This window comes from Macrotis lagotis, chromosome 7, assembly GCF_037893015.1.
Source record: "Macrotis lagotis isolate mMagLag1 chromosome 7, bilby.v1.9.chrom.fasta, whole genome shotgun sequence".
Classification (NCBI taxonomy): Eukaryota; Metazoa; Chordata; class Mammalia; order Peramelemorphia; family Peramelidae; genus Macrotis; species Macrotis lagotis.
The window spans coordinates 87468616-87487866 of NC_133664.1; the positions used below are offsets into that span (position 1 = coordinate 87468616).

The 19251-nt window shown below is 35.8% G+C and overlaps 1 protein-coding gene across 8 annotated transcripts in view; it reads right to left on the reverse strand.

Moving 5' to 3' along the window:
- The window catches only part of RNF32 (ring finger protein 32), a 70414-nt gene that overhangs the window by 3585 nt on the left and 47578 nt on the right, over nt 1–19251 (reverse strand). The gene's annotated exons all lie outside the window — the stretch shown is intronic.

Sequence of the window (19251 nt, forward strand, 5' to 3'; positions counted from 1 at the left end):
AAATCCAAATCTCATTTCTATTTAAAAACTCTAGAAATTATACAAATTGACCTTTAATATAGTACATAGTATTTTATTTAACTCTAAGAGAAGCAATGGAAAAAAAATTCCAGTAAAATCACAGATAAAGCAAGGATACTATTACTATTTAACATGGTATTAGTAGAAATGCCGGTGATAGCAAAAAAGAAAAGAAATTCAAAGGATAGGCATAGGCACAGACAATATGGTGTGCTTCACGGGGAATCAACTAAAATTAACAGAAAATAGTGTAAATAATGAATCCTGTGAAATAGTTGCTTTTATTTGAATTGGCATGATAAAATTATAATTGTAAAATATAGTAATTAATTCTATCCCAAATTTGCAGTGCAAATTTGAATAAAACAAACATTGTGGGATTCATTATTTGCCCTAATTGGAACCTACAGGTAAAAGATTTCTTGACCTATACCACTAAAGAATCTATATGTACAAAAATATTTACAGCAACTCTTTTTCATGGTAGTCAAAATTTGGAAACCAGAGGAGTGTCTTCCTATTAGGTAATGCCAAAGTAAATTGCAGTATATGAATACAATGGACTATTATTGTGCCATAAATGATGAAATGGTAAATATGAGAGGAAACTTGAAAACTTCTAAGAACTGATGCAGTGTGAACTGAAAATCAGAACAATTCAATGATACCATTATTAGACAATTCAACTTTGAGAGACTTTAAAATTATGATCACTGCAATGATAAAGTATGTGTCCAAAAGAATGAAGGTGAAATACTCTATTTCTTGCCAGAGAGACAATGAACTTAAAATGCAGAAAGAGGCATACTTTTTCATGGCTAATGTGGAAATTTATTTTGCAAGACTTTTTAACTATGTATTGAGGAATTTTATTTGCCTAATGGCGGAAGGATAGTGGGAGGGACAGATGATGGAATAAATACTTGTTTCTTGAAAAAAGGAAGAGGAAATAAGATTAAGGGATATACAAAGGGTGAATCCTTTCTCTTCCTGAATCTCTGAAGAGAAAGAATAAAGATTTATTCTATGGCATATTGTGAAGTGTTTTTTACAAATAGGTCTCATTTTATCCTCACAATAACCCTGGGATATAGGTGCTATTGTCATCCTCATTTTATAGTTGAAGAAGCAAAGAGATGGTAAATGATAATGTATCTGAGGTTGGATTTGAACTCAGCATTTGAGTCCAGAGCCAACATCCTAACCACTGTGCCACCAGCAGCCTCTGAGTTTCAGGTCAGAGCCTCAGGAAAGAAGATTAGGAGAAAAGGGTATCATGGGAATCTAGCAAGAAGGAAAGATTTGGAATAAATACTATGATAAACAGGGGAGGGTGTAGTGATGAAGGAGCAGGACTGCCTGGTTTCATACACCTGTGGTCCATCAGTTGGCAGGGTTTTGTGACTTCTTCCAGATCCATCAAACATTATGTGAAACAGGAATGTAGGAAGGAGATGGTGGGAGTAATACAGTTGGGATTTGGCAAGTCTTGATCAACAAGTTGAAAAGAATTCAGGGGATATAAGAGCAGAACATAGTATAGATTGCACTGATATACCAAGAAGATAAGTCTGGGGAAGGAAAGGTAGGCAGACCACACAGGATGGCCTGGGAAAGTCCGGAGGGATGGTGGGGTTAGAGACCATAGTATGGGGGGACTGGGGGAGAGGGTGAGAGGAAAGAAAACAAAAAGAAAAATTGAATAAATAAAAGGTTATGATCACATAAAGGCAATTTGGAATTGTTGAACTTGAGTTAGAATCCTTTTGGGGATGACAAGATTAAAGGGTGTGACTCACCCTGTGGGTAGCTGAATAGGGAAGTTATGAAGTTTCCTACTATAATGGAAGAAGATGGAAGAGGAGAAAGAGGAAGGGTGGAAGAATATTCTGGAAATTGGTCAAAAACTGCCACCATGATCTGGTTTGGGTGTTAATACTTGGATGGTAGGTGTCAAAAGTGGAGGGGTTGCTAGGTGTTGATATCAGTTTTATAGCTTCAGAAAGGTTAAGTGAATTGTTCAGTTACATAGAGAAGTAGAATTTGAACACACATCATGGTATCAAATACTCCACATCACCTCTCAAACAGATATCCATTTAATGACCTATCTATTTTTTTTTGCCTAAGCATTAATTGGTGAATCACTATGGAAACTGGTATATCAATGCAATAGAACAACTACAGGGATATATAAAGTGATAATCATTTCACTCAGTCTATGATCACATCAATTTGAAAACTCCTTCCTTCCACAGGTACAATACATAACATCTCATTTTCCAGTGAGGAGCCACCCAACTTACTGGGTATTTTAATATTTCATAGGTAACATTTATATGTGATTCAGTTTCTCCCATAGAATATCAACTGACTGGTTGTTGTACAGATGCCATACTTGGAGTATCCATTCTTAATTTAATGAAGCTGATCTTCTCAGCAATACAATGATCAAAGACAATTCTAAAAGAATTGTGATGGAATTTGCTATCCACATTCTGAGAAAAAACCATGGAGTGTGAATGCAGATCAAAACATACTATTTTCATTTTTTTTTCTTTGTGATTTTCTCTTCTGATTCTACTTTTACAACATGGCTAATATGGAGAAAAATTTGACATGATTGTATATGTATAACCTATATCAGACTAATTGAGGAATAAGCGAGGGAAGGGAAGATGAAAAGGAGAAAAATTTGGAACTCAAAATCTTACAAAAAACGAATGCTAAAAACTATCTTTACATGTAACTGGAAAAAATTTTCAGAAATGAAGGAACTGGATTAGAAAATTATGTCTTTCTTCATTATTCTCTGCTGCCTTTTTGGTGGCCACTATGACATCCAGGACTATATTGCCCAGAACTGAAGGTCATTTAGAATTTTTATCTGTTTTAGGGATTGCCATGGGCAAATTGAAATAACAGGAATATAAAGATTTTCAGAAAGATGTATATGAAGTTATGTAAAGCAGAGAAAATAAAATATACAGACCAGTACATGCATTAACTGACTGCATAAGAGGAAAAAAACATACATACATACATACATACATACATATTGATCTTAGTGAGCAAAGAATGGTAAAGAAATAGGGAGCAAATAAAGATTTTTGGGTTTTTCAAATGTAAAATTAATTTTTTAAGTATAAAAAGTTATATTATATTTTGTTATTTTAAAAAATGCATAATGAATTATTTTTAAAAAATTCCATGAGATGGATGGGAAAAACTGAGATAAGCATAATAATTTTTTCCAGTCCAATTTTTTAAAAATTCCATGAGATGGATGGGAAAAACTGAGATAAGCATAATAATTTTTTCCAGTCCAATCTATTATGTGTTGTGCCCTTAGAGCTCTAATTCTAGTAAGGCAGTTCTCCAAAGGGCTTTAAAAACTTTATCATTCTAGAGGACCTAATTCTGGAGGGATGATAACTCCTGAAAGAGGAACTGTGAGAAGCAGTTGGCTGTAGAAGAACGAGCACTGGGGACAGAGCCAAGATGGCAGAGGAAAGGCAAGGACTCACTCCAGCTCTCCTCCAGACCACTCCAAATATTTCTTTATTTAAAGACTCTAACCAAATTCTAGAGTGGCAGAACCCACAGAAAGCCTGAGTGAAACACCTTTCCACAGAAAGTTTTTATACTGGGGTTAGGAAAGGGCCCACAGCTGCAGCAGGCCACGCTGGAGCAAGACTCTCCAGGTCACAGTCTGGGGCTCCATACTACCTTAGAGGAGCAGAGACCCTCCTCATGGTTCCAGGACAGAGAGGAGTGCTGTTGGTAATCCCCAGACCAGAACATAGGTTAGGAGAGCAGTCAGCCTCTCAGAAGAACTTGACAGATTTGATGTCCCTGGAAGGGTGACCCTGAAAACAGCTACAAAACCCTACAAAGCTTGGCACAGTGCATCCTCTACCCTGGGAGCAGAGCTCCAACTTAACAGAGTTAAAATCACATCATAGGGTGGGAAAATGAGAAAACAACAGAAGAAAAAAAATCTGACCAAGATAATTACTTTGGTCCCATGGGGATTCAAAATACCCACTTAGAATATAACAAAGTCAAAGCTTCTGTATCCAAAGTCTCCATGAAAAATATGAATTGGCCTCAGGTAATGGCAGAGTTCAAAAAAGACTTTGAAAATCTAGTAAGGTAGGTGGAGGAAAAATTGCCAAGAGAAATGAGAGTGATATGGGAAATCATGAAAACAATCAGCAGCTTGGAAAAGGAATTGAAAAAAAAATTGAAAACAACATGTTAAAAACCAATTTGGGGGGCAGCTAGGTGGCGCAGTGGCTAAAGCACCGGCTCTGGAGTCAGGAGTACCTGGGTTCAAATCTGGTCTCAGACACTTAATAATTACCTAGCTGTGTGGCCTTGGGCAAGCCACTTAACCCCATTGCCTTGCAAAAACCTAAAAAAAAACTAACCCAATTTGGATCAAATGGAAAAAGTCATTCAAAAAGTCAATGAGGAAAACACACCTGAAAAAGCAGAATTGGCCAGATGGAAAAGGAGATGCAAAAGTTCTCTGAAGCACATAATTTCCTCAAATGTAGAATGGAACTAAAGGAAGCTGATGACTTTGTGAGGAATCAAGAAACAATAAAACAAAACCAGAAGAATGAAAAACTAGAAGAAAATGTGAAATATCTCACTGGGAAAACAACTCACCTAGAAAAAAGATCCAGGAGAGAAAAATTAAAAATTATTGGGCTACCTGAAAGTCATGACCTGGAAAAGAACCTAGACTTCAATTTTTTTTTTAGTTTTTTTTTGCAAGGCAATGGGGTTAAGTGGCTTGCCTATGGTCACACAGCTAGACAATTATTAAATGTCTGAGGCTGGATTTAAACTCAGGCACCCCTGACTCCAGGGCTGGTGCTCTACCCACTGCACCACCTAGCCACCCTTTAGACTTCATTTTTTCAAGAAATTATCCAGGAAAATTTCCCTGAGATCCTAGCAGAGGGTAAAATAGAAACTGATGGAATTCACTGATCACCTCTTGAAAGAGATCCCAAAATAAAAACTCCCAGAAATATTACAGCAAAATTTCAAATCTCTCAAGTCAAAGAGATAATATTAAAGCAGTCAGAAAGAAACAGTTCAAATATTGTGGAACTACAGACAGGATAACACAAGATTTAGCAGTTTCTATATTAAGGGTTCATAGGGCTTGGAATATTATATTCTAGAAGGTAAAAGAGCTTGGACCAAAACTGAGAATCAACTACCCAGCAAAACCAAACATCCTCTTTCAAGGGAAAAGATGAATATTCAATGAAATAGGGAACTTTCAAACTTTCCTGTTGAAATAAACAGAGCTGAACAGAGAGTTTGATCTTCAAGTACAAGACCCGGGTGAAGCATAGAGAGGGTGGATGGGAAGGCAAATTATGAGGGACTTAATGATGTTGAACTGCATGTATTCCTGCACAGGAAGAAAATACTGATAACTCATAATTATTTATTAGAGCAGTTAGGAGGAGTATATATAGACAAGGCACAGGAGGGAGATGAATATGAAGGTATAAAGATGGAGTTAATGTGGGAGAAAGGAATGTACTGGAAGAAAGGGAAAGGAAAGTTAGAATGAGCAAAAGATATTTCACATAAGAGGCGATAAAAAGCTTTTTCAGTGGAGTGGAAGAAGGGAAAATGAGGGGGAGTGAGTGAACCTTACTCTCATTGGAAGTGGCTCAGAGGGTGAATAATATGTACACTCATTTGGGTATAGAAATCTGTCTTACTCTAGAGAAAATAGGAGAGGAAAGGGGAGAGGGGTTCAGGTGATAGAAGAGAGGGAAGACTGTGGGAGAGGGTAGTCAGTGGCAACACTTTTGAGGAGGGACTGAAAGGAGAGAGAATCCAGTAAATGGGGTGGGAGAATAGCAAGAGTAACTGTGCGAAAAATATTGAAGCAATTTCTCTGATGGATAAAAAAGAGCTAATGATGTTTGAATACAAACTGAAGCATACTTTTTTTTCCCTCACTTTTTTCTTGAAGTTTTCTCTCTCTGTGGGAGGCGGTGGGTATGTCTACTTTTACAATATGACTTTTAGTAAGGTGTTTCATGGCTACACATTTTTAACCTACATCAAGGTAACTTGCTTTCGCAAGGGGGAGAGTGAAATTCAAAGTTTTGGAAGTAAATGTTGAAACTTGCTTTTGCAAGTAGCTGGGTAAAAAAAAATTTTAAATAAAACTTTTAAAAAGGAAGAATGAATACTGGGGATCAAGTTGGATTTTATCATTTACCTGACCATGGTCAACATTACTAAGTTTCAGATTCCTTATCTGATAAACAGGGATACTGGTGGTTGTGATTATCCATTGAAATTACAAGTGTAATTGAGATTACAAAAGTAAAGCACTTTGTAACTCTAAAATTCTAGGATATTATTAGAACCCAGTGTGAAATAAACTACTTGCATTTTGGTGCCAAATGATGTCTCTGGAGGAGGGAAGTCTTGTGTCTTTTATTTTTAAATATCAAAGTTAAAAAAGGAAGAAAAAAGAGTAGAGTCTTTCTTAGAAGCCTTCAACAGGAAGGACTAGGAATGGTAATAGTGACATGGATAGTGAGAAAAGACATCAGAGCTGCTGTTTTTTTAAAGTTTGCTCAGAAATGATTAAAAACTGTTTATTTTTTCTATATGAAAAGTTTTCTTATATTTTTATAGTACTCATATTTCCAAAAATATTCCTGTCTTCCCTTCTCCTCATAGAACTAGAACTCAAAATATCTCAAGAGGTCATCTAGTCTAAGTTCCTCATTTTAGATATGTCCAGGAGATATAGCCTTTATATCAAGGGAGGAAAAAAAAGCCCAACCAGTTTAGCAAAACCAACTTAGAAGTTTGACATTATAGGCAGTGCTCAGTCCTCCATAACTCCCAAGCTCTACAAAGAAGAGAGGGGATGCACACTCATATCTCTTCTTTGTGGTCAAGTTTCACCATTATAATTCCACAATATTTAGTTTTGATTATTTTGCTATTCTTTCCATTTACATTGTCATCATTGTGTATTATTTTTTTCCCCAGGCTCTTCTTATTTCATTTTGTAAAATCTACCTGTGGTTTTCTATATTCATTCTTTCTTACCAAGAGGTAATAGTCCATTACCACTGCACATTTACCACAATTTCCCCAGATTAGGGGTATCCACTTTGCTTTCCAATTCTTTGCTATTACACTAAGTGCTGCTATATTTCAGTGTATATGGGGATCTTTCTCATTATCACCTGACTCCTTGATGTATATAGCTAGCAATGAGATCTGCTAAACATTTAGTTTTCTTTTTTTTAAATGTCCTTTTTTTTTGCAGGGCAATGGGGTTAAGTGACTTGCCCAAGGTCACACAGCTAGATAATTATTAAGTGTCCGAGGCAAATTTGAACTCAGGTCCACCTGACTCCCAGACTGGTGCTCTATCTGCTGTGCCACCTAGCTGCCCCCCCATGTATGTTTTAAGAGATATTTTTTGGTAAAGCATACTAATCTCTTTTCTTAAACAATGATTTAAGATTTATTTTTTGGAACAATATAGCCATAACAAACTACCTCAACTTCCTATGTACCAGATGTGCTAAGTGCTGGTGGATAGAAAGGCAAAAACAATCCCTAAAGTTGCAGGGAGAAGGGGGCAACTAGGTGGTGCAGTGGATAGAGTACTGGCCCCAAAACCCCAAAAAACAAATTGCAGGGACAACTTTTGTCCTTCATTCTTTTTTTTTAGGTTTTTTTTTTTTTGCAAGGCAATGGGGTTAAGTGGCTTGCCCAAGGCCACACAGCTAGGGAATTATTAAATGTCTGAGGTCAGATTTGAACTCAAGTACTCCTGACTCCAGGGCCAGTACTCTATCCACTGCACCACGTAGCTGCCCCTAGGGACAACTTTTGAAGAGGAGTCACTAAATCCATATAGGAAATGAATTTTTAAGGAGTAGGCTGAGAATATTATCATAAAGTAATATAAAGCTTCAAAAAAGGAGACATCTATATGGATTTGAAGAAAGAGGCCCTTCTTGGAACCCACCCCCCTTTTCTGTATTCCTCTACCTAATGATCAAGAGGCATGGTGTCAAGTCCCCTTAGAACTGTCTGCTTTTCTCAGGATGCATGCTTTCACATCAATCCCTTTCTTAAATTATGTCACCCAGAAGTGAATGTGCTACATTTGTCCCTACTCAATATGAGCTCATTAAATTTATTCCATTGTTCTAGTTTAGAAAGTTCTTTTGGGATTGTCCTATAATGTGTCATATAATGTATTGGATACTTTTCTCAGTTTTGTGTCCTCTGCCAATGTGCTAGCATGCCATTCCTCTGTTATTGATAAAATGCTGAATAGAGAAGGGCCAACTCCAAATTGCTGGATCATTCTGCTACAGATATTCCCTTGAGCTGATTTTGCCCTGAAAACTTTGCATGACTTTGGTCAAGTCACCTCAACTCTTTGAAGTGAGCTTTGAAGTGTTCCATGATTAAGGTCAATGATTCTACCCTTATTTCTCCCTTTTGCTAGCCAAGTACCTTACACATCTTTCAGAGTCCTGTTCAAACACTACATCTTTTATGAAGATTTCTATGACTGGAAGCTCTCCCTTAGCTAATATGCATTTATTGTTTCCTAAGCACCAGACATGCTGGTGGATAGAAAGGCAAAAACAATCCCTGCTCTTAAGGCCATTATATGTTAATGGAAGAGACAACCTGTAAATAATTAGATCTATCAAAGTTGGTAAAAGGCACTGTGAGGGGAAAGCTCCAAAGAGGGTGGAGTACTTTTGGAAAGGTCTCTTGCAGAAGGCAGGATTGAGCAGTCTTGAAGGAATCCAGGGAAGGTAAGAAGAGGAGGTAAGGGGGCAGAGTATTCTAGATGTGGGGGGAAACCAGAGCAAAGACACAGAAAGGAGAATGTCATATTTGAGGAAAGTCAAGACTTTTAGTTGCTGGGAATAGGTAAGGCTGAAAGTTAGGAATGAGTCAGGGCATAAAGAGCTTTATATAGTAGAGACTATTTGATCTTGGGGATCAAGAAGGAACTGCTGGAGCTCACTGGGAAGAAGAAGGGAAGGAGAATACGACATTGGTCACATCTATCCTTTAGAAAAATCCCCTTGACATTTGAATAAAAAGACAGACTAACATGGAGACAGATTTGAGGTGGAGATCCCCAATTAGAAGAATATTGCATTAGAACCGGTAAAAGGAAATGAGAGCATGGATTAAGGTGGTAGCTGTGTGACTAGAGAGGTGGATGTATAGAAGAGATGATCTAATGGCAGAAATGAAAAGATTTGGCAACTGATTGGCTATGTAGGATGATTACAAATGGGAGGTCAAAGATGATGTTGATGTTTTGAGTCAGCGTGACTGGGAGCTCTGCGGTGCCTTCAGTTATAACGGGGAAATACAGAAAGCAGGAAAAATTGGGGAGAAAGACAATGAGTTCTGTTTGGGATATGTTGTGGAGTTTACAATGTTTATGGAACATTCAGAATGAGATATCTAAAAGGCTTGCATGACTGGCTTGGGAGAGAAGCTGGAACTGGACATGTAAATCTCAGAGACCCCTGCATAAGGAATAGTAATTGAACCCAAGTAAGATAGTTCAGAGGGAGGGAAAAAAGGCTCAGGACCACAAAGAATTCCCCAGTTAGTAATCATGACCTGTAGGAAGAACCTGCTTAGGCAGTCAGATAGGTAGGAAAACAAGTATCTCTAGGAGGAGGTGGTGACTGACAGTGTCAAATAGAGTCCAAGGAGGAGGAGGATAGAGACAAAACCCCAGAACTTTCATTACACTGACTATAATTTCACCTGGAATTGCTAATATGTCCTGTATCTTTGTCGTGTCTCCCAGAGCAAGTAGAGGCAAAAATCAGGTTTTCTGCTCTACCCTATCCTTTTCAGAATTAGCACATATGGCATGTGCTCCATGTTAATTGATTTGAAGAGAAGATGGATTTAAATTGCAGACAACTTCCAGGCTATCAAGATGAGTTCTGAATTTTCTCTTTTAGGGATTTAAAGAATAGGGTAGCACACCACAAAGTCCAAAGAATCAAGATTTCAACTAACCTAAAGAGTAATACAAAGACACTTGGTAGGTCTATGTAGGTGTTGCATATTATTGATGATGACTTGCATGTCACAAATGATGTAAAAATATTAATTAGATTTAATCAGAAAAAATGTGGGTTAGTCATTTAGTAAAAATGAGTTAATAAATGGACAACTCAAATATTTCACTGGGATTCATGGAAAGTTAGAAGACTTAAGAGGAAGGCCTATAGAATGCCTTTACTGAGGGCAGGGATTAATTTTATTTTTAAGGGTACCTGAGTGCTTAAATACTTATAGATTGTAAATGGTCCAGTTGAAAAAAATGACTAAATTGTATCATTTGAGGAAAATTATCCTCAAGGATAAGATCATAGCTGCCCTAGGTATTGCAAATTTTTACCACACATTATCTAAAGTATATAATGTTATTTCCCATTGAATTAACTTGACGGTTATTTCAAAGCATTAAAGGATCAAACAATAAGAGCCAACATTTACACAGTATTTTAAAATTTACAAAACACTCTACATTTATCTCAAAAACTTTGGGAAGTAGGTGCTGTTATCACGTACATTTTATAGATGAGGAAACTAAGGTTAACAGAGGATAGATTTCTTGCCCAGGTCCCATAGCTAACTCTGGAGAAGGATTTGAATTGAGATTCTGGGCTTCAAATTTAGTGTTTTCACTCTTCCTTTTGCCCCCTGCCCCCTGCCCAAAAACTGTTCTCAGAATATATTTATTTTGTGTTGGTTGTGTTCACCATATTAGGCATCATGGTGGGGGGGGGGGGAGAAAAGTGTAGGAAAGGAGCAATGCCAAGAGGAATCAGTTTTATGTTAGTTGGCAGATCTTGATGTTTAATTTTTTCATTATTTATTTTATTCACTCATTATTGTATTTATATTGAGATAATTTGAGAAGTAGAATTTGGTAAAAAGAAAAAAATTCTCATTGATTTTAGTAAAGAGTAATGTTTAAAATAATTTGACTCAAAAGAAATATGCCAAAGGGAAATAAATTTTAAAAAAGGAGTTTCTGTTTAAGTAAGTGCTTTTCTTTGTGCACATAAAAATATCCTATATATTTGAAATAAATGATTTAGTTAAGGAACTAGGACATTGAGCTATTAATAAATGAAGCAATTATTAGTCATTTACAAGTAACATACCAGATACACATTAAAAAAATTATCCTAACAAAAGCACCCAGGTGAACTTTGTCTACCAAGGAGACCTTTTAAAGTGATCCATCTTAATGTCAGCAAATTGCTTACTAATGTGTTGACTTATGGAAACTCTCAAAAGCAAAATGAAAAGGCTGGAATTTACAGCATATCAATGAATCAGTTGATAAGCTTTTACTGGTTTAATATCCTCCTAGTCTTGCTGCTTGGAGCCACTTCAAGTTAGCAACAGAATGTTTGCCATCTCCGGGTGATAAAGGAAGTCAAAGGACTAAACAAACTTGAAGACCATTACTCTGTTTGGTGAGATTTAAATGAAAATTGTCAGAGAAATCACATGGTGTGGGGAAGAGAGGGAGAGCCTAAAGTCAACCACATCTTCTTACAAATTACATACCTAACTTCTTAAACAATGGTCAGGACTTTTAGCTAAGGTGGAGATAATGTAATGCATTTGAAAAGATTTAATTGCAGCAATAAAAGACCATACCTCAATCAAATGACATATGCAAGCAAGGTTTCTAGATAAGGATCAAAGAAATTCAAGGACCAAACACACTACATTCTAGGCAACACTTGGGGCTTTCTGCACACACTGGTGAGAGATATTAGCATAACATGGTTTCAGTGACCTTTCCAAGCTGCTTTGATCTAAATTTGTAAGAACTTGAATGAATTAGTGTAGTAGAGACTACTGTATCAGACAATTTACTACTCTGCCAAGGAATATTTCTGGCTGATATTCTAATTCTGTTACACTTAAGTGTATTAATCTCATCAACTGATCCCTGTTGTATTGCCACAATATATTATTGCTGTTGTTTTGCCACAAGATTTCAATATTTTCTGAAGGAACCAACAACTTATAACACTATTTCTTTGAAGTGCATTCTGAGTTGGTTTTGTTAGGACTGTCGCAGTAATATTTGAAAGTACACCAAATTTTGTGCCTCTAGTTATGAAAAGTAATAATTTCTCACTTTTACATATACCTCAAGGATGGAAGAGAAAGATCCCATATATACCAAAATATTTATAGCCTTTTAATGTTATCAGGAGACTGCAAACAAAGTGGGTGCCCATTAATTGGAAGATGGCTGAAACTTTGTAGTTTATTAATGGAATGGAATATTGTTGTGCTAAAAGGAATATAAATATGAGGAATTCAGAGAAAGATTGGGAACAGCTGAGTGGTCCGATGCAGAGAAAAGTAAGAATAACCAGGAGAATAATAAAAACAATAACTATAATAATGTGAATGAAAATAACACAAATGGGCATCTGAAGAAAGATTAATTGCAATGATTAATCTTGGTCCCATAAAGTAGATGATGAAAACACACACCTTTTCCCTCAGTATGAAGGTGGGGGCCTACAGGTGCAAAATATTGCTTATTTTACCAGAAATTATAGTTTTGATAGATTTCCTTAATTGTTTCCCTTGGCTGTAAGGAAAGGTTTAATGGACTATATCAGGAAATTACTGTGATGGCAAATGCCAAAATGCACCAATAAAATAGAAGAAAACAAAGCAGCTCAAGGTCTAGAACATTTCTATATGTGGAAAAATGACACATATGAAAACTAAAAGTGAGGAAAAACTTCAAACTTGAACAGGTAGGAATAAAAATTTAAGCCTAAAGGAAGTCAATTTATTTATGAGGATTCCGCATTTTGAACTAGTCCAAAGGATGTAAAACATTTCGGTCAGATCCTGAAATTTTCAGGTAAGGGATATTCCTGAAATGATTTACTATATTTAAAATACTAATTCTCTATCATTCATTATCTGTCTCTTGGAATGACAGAATTTGAGAATTTCATATGTTGGGAGAGATGACTAAAGGGATTCTTCAGCAGGCACATGTGGGATTGAATAGCCCCTAAAGTCCGATCTAGCTCTTAAGAGTGTGGTGCAGTGTATTGAACACTGGCCCTGGAGTTAGGAAGACCTGAATTCAAATGCAGCCTCAGACATTTGTCCCTTCCTAGCTGAGTGACCTTGGGCAAGTCACTTAACCCTGATTGCCTCTCGTCCAGGGTTATCTCCAGTCATCCTGATTCATATCTGGCCACTGGACCCAGATGGGTCTGGAAGAGAAAGTGAGGTTGATGACTTAGCCTAGTCCCCCTCCCTCAAATCCAATTCCTGTGCCTACATCAACTCCCTGATGTCATGGTCTTCTTTGAAGACAAAGGACAAACAACAACTAGAGTCTGTGACAAACCCCTACAGAGTAGGAATAGCCCTGTCTCACATAGCCAATTCACTTGCAAGTCCTGACTTCACCTTCCCAATGCCTTCTTCCTCTTCTAGGACAAACGACAAATAACCATCAATATGTCAGTATTAGTAATTGCCAGGGTAGCTCCTCCCTCCCTCCCTCTCCTCCTTTCCCCTTTCCCTCCTCCCCTCCCCTCCCTTCCTTCCTTCCTCCCTCCTTCCCTCACTCCATCCAAGATACCTTAGGATTTATGAGCAAGATTTCTTTTTCAGGGTCTATAACTTAAACTCAAATCACTGACGAATCAATGTGTCCCAGTCCAAGCCCTACTTGCTGATTTTTGGGTGCTGATGATTCCAACTGGAAAGATTGGAAGATGGCTGAAACTTTTTAGTTAATTAATAGAATGGAATATTGTGCTAAAAGGAGTATAAATATGAGGAATTCAGAGAAATATTGGGAACACCTGAGTGGTTTGGCTAAGATCTCTGAGGGTCTTCCTTTTCTAGATTGATAATTTTTCTGAGGTTTTCCACAGTAACATTCTATCTCATTTCTCTTCTCTTAGCAGAGAGATTCTATTTGATAGAAACTTCTCTTGTGGTACTTTACTTTGATAAGTGCTAAACCAAGTATGGAAAATCTCTAAAAACCCTATGAAATATTATGTATGTTTTCAGTTGGGAAGTGGTGTAGTGAGTACATACCGTCAAAAGACAAACTCAGAAGACACCAATAAAGGAAAAAAACCCAGCCATTTTGGAATGCTGATAACTACCTAATCACAAGTGAAATTTAAAGGGACTCATGATATGATGAAGTTATTTTCCTTTTAACGTTCAACCTAGTTTTAAAAATGAATGGACCATTGGGAAAGTAATTTCCTATCTACTAAGCCTACTTTTAGTCTCAAGGGTTGTGCTCTGTGCTTTGTGCTCTAATTTTGTACTTTTGAAATGTATACCTTAAAATGAAATAAGTAACTGAATTCTGAGTTGGAATTGACTTTCTATATTTAATTTAACAAAAATTTATAAAGGCTTATTATACTAGGTAAGATACTGTGCTAAGAAGTTGGAGCAGGGGATAGGTAGTCCAGGAAAGACAGTCTCTTTCCCTTGGGAGTTAATGTAATTGAAGACAAGTATACTTTAAAACTACAATGTAAAATCAACATCATCAACATTCATGTGATGACTAATGTCAGAATGAGGACTTGAACCCAGTTCTCCTTAACCCCAAGGCCTGTCCTCTATCCACTGTGACAGATGACTCAATGGGCAACTTGATGGTGCAGTGGGTAGAGTTCCTGCCTTGAAGTCAGGAAGACCTAGTTCAAATCTGACCTCAGACACGTGACACTAGCTGTGTGATCTTGGACCTCTCACTTAACCGATTGTCTCACATCCAGAGCCGACTCCAGTTCTCCTGATTCACATCTGCCACTGGACCCAGATGTCTCTGGAGGAGAAAGTGAGGCTGGTGACAGCACAGCACCCCCCTCACTCAAATCCAGTTCATGTGTTTGTCATGGCATCACCTCAGTGCCTAATATGTACTGGGTATTGTCCAAAGTGCTTCACAAAGGTAATCTTACTAGATCCTCACAATAATCCTGGGAAGGAATTGCTACTGTTACAGTTGATGGAACTGAGACAAATAAGGTTAAGTGATTTGCACAAGGTTAAATGGTAATATATTTTATTGATAATGTATATCAATTATATATAATATATATAATGTATATAATATAATGTATATCTATATATAATATATTATTTCTGATTTTATTAGAAAAGAGTGTAGTTTATTTCTATTACATATAATGATATCTCTTCGTTTTTAGATAAATACTATTCACAAGGAAAGGATCATTTACTTCTATGTTTTCTAGTGTTTTTGCACAGAAATGGATATAACATTTTGTCAAAGGCATTTTTGGTATCTACTGATATAATCAATATTAATATGATTAGTTAAGTTTATAGTATTGCTAATATTAAACCAAGTAGGCATTATTTTTATGAATACAATTTAGTCATAGTGTATAATCTTTGCAATGGGCATATTTTATTTAAAATTTTTGTACTAACGTTCATTAGGGAAACTGATTTATAGTTTTATCTGTTTTAACTCTTTCTGTCTATATCTAGACCATATCTGTGTAATAGAAGGAAATGTGGTAGAATCCCTTATTTGCTATGTTTCCAGTTTATTGGAATTTTTCTTTTAACTATTTGCTGTTCTTTGAATGTTTGACAGAACTCTCTAATGAGTCAATCTAATCCTGGAGTTTTTTCTTCAGAATTTCATGTATGGCTTTTTCACTTTCTTATTATGTCTATGAAGGTATTGACACTTATTGCAGAAATTCATTTATTTTATTTGCCAGGTTTTTTAATCATATAATTGGGCTAGTTTGGAATAATATCCTTATTTAATCCTCATTTCTTTTGAGTTCATTTTTATTTTTCATACTGTAATTTTGTTTTCCTCTTTTTTCTTTTTTAGATAATTTAAGTTAATGGTTCATATATTTTATTTTTTAAAGTCAGCTCCTAAATTAAATAGTTGTGTTGTCATTGTTCAATACTGTTAATCACTTCTTTGATTTTCAGACAGATATTCTAATCTCTAATTCAAATTAGACATTTTAATTGGTTTTTTTTTAAAAGTATTGGTTTTTATAGTATTTTAATTGTATTATCAATTCACTGTTCTGTTTTTTATTTTGTTAATAAAAGGGTTGAGATATAATTTTCCTTTAGAGATTGCTTTGGGTTGCCTTCCCAAAATTTTGGCATGTTGTCTCTTATCATCCTTCACATTTTTATGATCTGTTATATGACCCATTAATTTTTTAGGATTAAGCTATTTAGTCTAGTTGATTTTAAATTTTTTTTCATAGACCCTTCCTTTATTTAATATAGACTTTATTGATTACATTGTGGTCAGTGAAGGGAGTATGTAATTTTTTTCTGCATTTGTTTATGAGATTTTATGTCCCAAGATATGATCAGTTTTTATAAACTGTGCCATGCACAGTTGAGAAATATGGATATTACCTTCTATTTCTATTCAATAATTGCCAGAGGGCTAGCACAACTAATTTTTCCAAAATTCTACATCTTGTTTATGTTTTGTTTAGATTTCTTTAGTACTGCCTGATAGTGGTAAATTGAGTTCCCTCACTATTGTACTTTTACTGTTCACTGTTTATTGCTTTTCAATTTTTTTCTGCAAATCTCTTTTGTTTTATGGATGATTTAATTCCATTCACATTCATAATTCTTATTCACTAGTATTTATTTTCCCCCACCCTATTATTTTACTTTCCTTTTTAAAATTTTCTCCATATTTATTTCAAGTTATTAGTCTCTCCTTTCCTTCTCTCCCCCTACTCCCCCCACCCACCTTTAACCTCTTCAATATCCTTTCTCCAGCTAAGTGTTTGTTTTGCTTATGACTAATCACTTCCTTAACCTACCCTCCCTTTAATACTCCCCTTTCCTCTCTTCCTATTCCTATCTATATCTTTATTAAGGGGAAATATATTCTTAAAGTAACATGTGTTTGTGTGTGTGTGTGTGTGTGTGTGTGTGTGTGTGTGTGTGTGTGTGTGAATGTTCTGCCTTCTTTTGGTCACTTTAGATGAACGTGAAGTCAAATGATGTCTGTTCCCTCTTCTCTTTTTTTCATTTTATATATATATATATATATATATATATCTGAATTTGCACAACCAAATTATGTGTTAACAAATTCCTCCATCATCTCATTCTTACTAATGAATCTTTTCCCTTTCCCCTTTGTTTTCCCTCTATATGTTTGTTGGTAGATTTAACAAATAGATACAACCACTCTGGGAAGCAACTTAGAATCATACACAAAATGTTATTGAACAGTGGATGCCCTTTGACTCAACTCTACTACTGCTAGGCCTATATACACCAAAAGATAAGAGAAACAGGAAAAGGTACTAGATATATAATAATATTTATAGCAGTTGTTTTTGTGGTGACTAAAACTGGAAACTAGAGAGATGTCCATCCAACTGAGGAATGACTAAGTTGTGATATATGAATATCATAGAATATTACTGTAATCTAAAAAGGAGGAAGTAGATGATTTCAAAGACACAGGGAAAGATATATTATTAATAGAGTGAATTTTAGTAAAAAGAACCAGAAGAATATTTGATACCAGAATATCAATATTTTTAAAAAGGATCAATTTTGAAGATATAAAAACTGATGAAGAATGAAATAAAGAGCCAGAAGAACAATTCATATAAGAAACAATTGTAAAGCCAAATAACTATTAAATATATAAGAACAGCAACCATAGTTATAGAGGATTGAAGATGAAACATACTATCTGCCTCTGACAAGGAGATATTTATTCCTCTTCCTCATGAGTAAACTGAAATAATTTCGCTCTTTTCTTAAATCAAAACAAGAAATTATATCATTACAACATGAAAATTGTGTTGTAGATATTAGCAAATATACCTTTTTTTTTAGGTTTTTTGCAAGGCAACTGGGATTAAGTGGCTTGCCCAAAGCCACACAGCTAGGTAATTATCAAGTGTCTTGAGACCGGATTTTAACTCAGGTATTCCTGACTCCAGGGCCAGTGCTTTATCCACTACGCCACCTAGCCGACCAAACTAGCCCTTTAAATTACACTGCAATCAAAGCGATTAGAAGGTACCTCCACAATAAAGCTAGGTCCTGATCATTGTGAATAAAAAAATCCTCTAAAGTAGTTGCTCACATTAGAATTCTTATTATGCAAAATATCATAATTGGAAATATCCCATGGAAATACGCGGTGACAATTGGAATAATGCAACCAGTTTGAGGAGATTCATTACTTGCACTAATCAAGACTTGCCTACATTTTCAAAGTCTAATAAGTTGGAATTGAGCCAATAGTACCTTCCATCTAACTGAACCTACTTCCTAAGGTATATTTTGTATAGTATCAAACATGAGTAATTTAGTACACACTAGGTAAATAGTATGACTGTACATATTCAAAGAGTACAAAAAAAGATGAGACTGGCTTTGCCCTTAAAAATGTTAATAGAAAGCCTACCACTAATATAGATCAAGGGTGTGTTAAGAGTCCAAAAGTAGGTTTGAAATGACTGAGATTGAAAATCATGTTAATTGCTAATGATCATAAGTTCTGAAGGCTGTAGTCCTAAAGCATAAATTAAAAGAAGTAGAGGCTCGTTTAATGGATGGGATAAAGAGCATGTTCTATGAATATGGTTATAGCAAAGGCTACAAATGTAGAAAAGTCTCAAGGAGAGGAGTAAGCAAGATGGTAAGCTTTTTTTTTTAATTTTGAGTTTTACAATTTTTCCCCTAATCTTACTTCCCCCCCCCCACAGAAGGCAATTTGCCAGTCTTTACATTGTTTCCATGGTATACATTGATCCAAATTGAGTGTGATGAGAGAGAAATCATATCCTTAAGGAAGAAACATAAAGTATAAGCGATAGCAGGATCAGACAATAAGATACCAGGTTTTTTTTTTTTCTAAATTAAAGTCCTTGGTCTTTGTTCAAACTCCACATGTGGTTCTTTCTCTGGATACAGATGGTATTCTCCATTGCAGACAGCCCCAAATTGTCCCTGATTGTTACACTAATAGAATGAATGAGTTCATCAAGGTTGATCATCACCCCCATGTTGCTGTTAGGGTGTACAATGCTTTTCTGGTTCTGC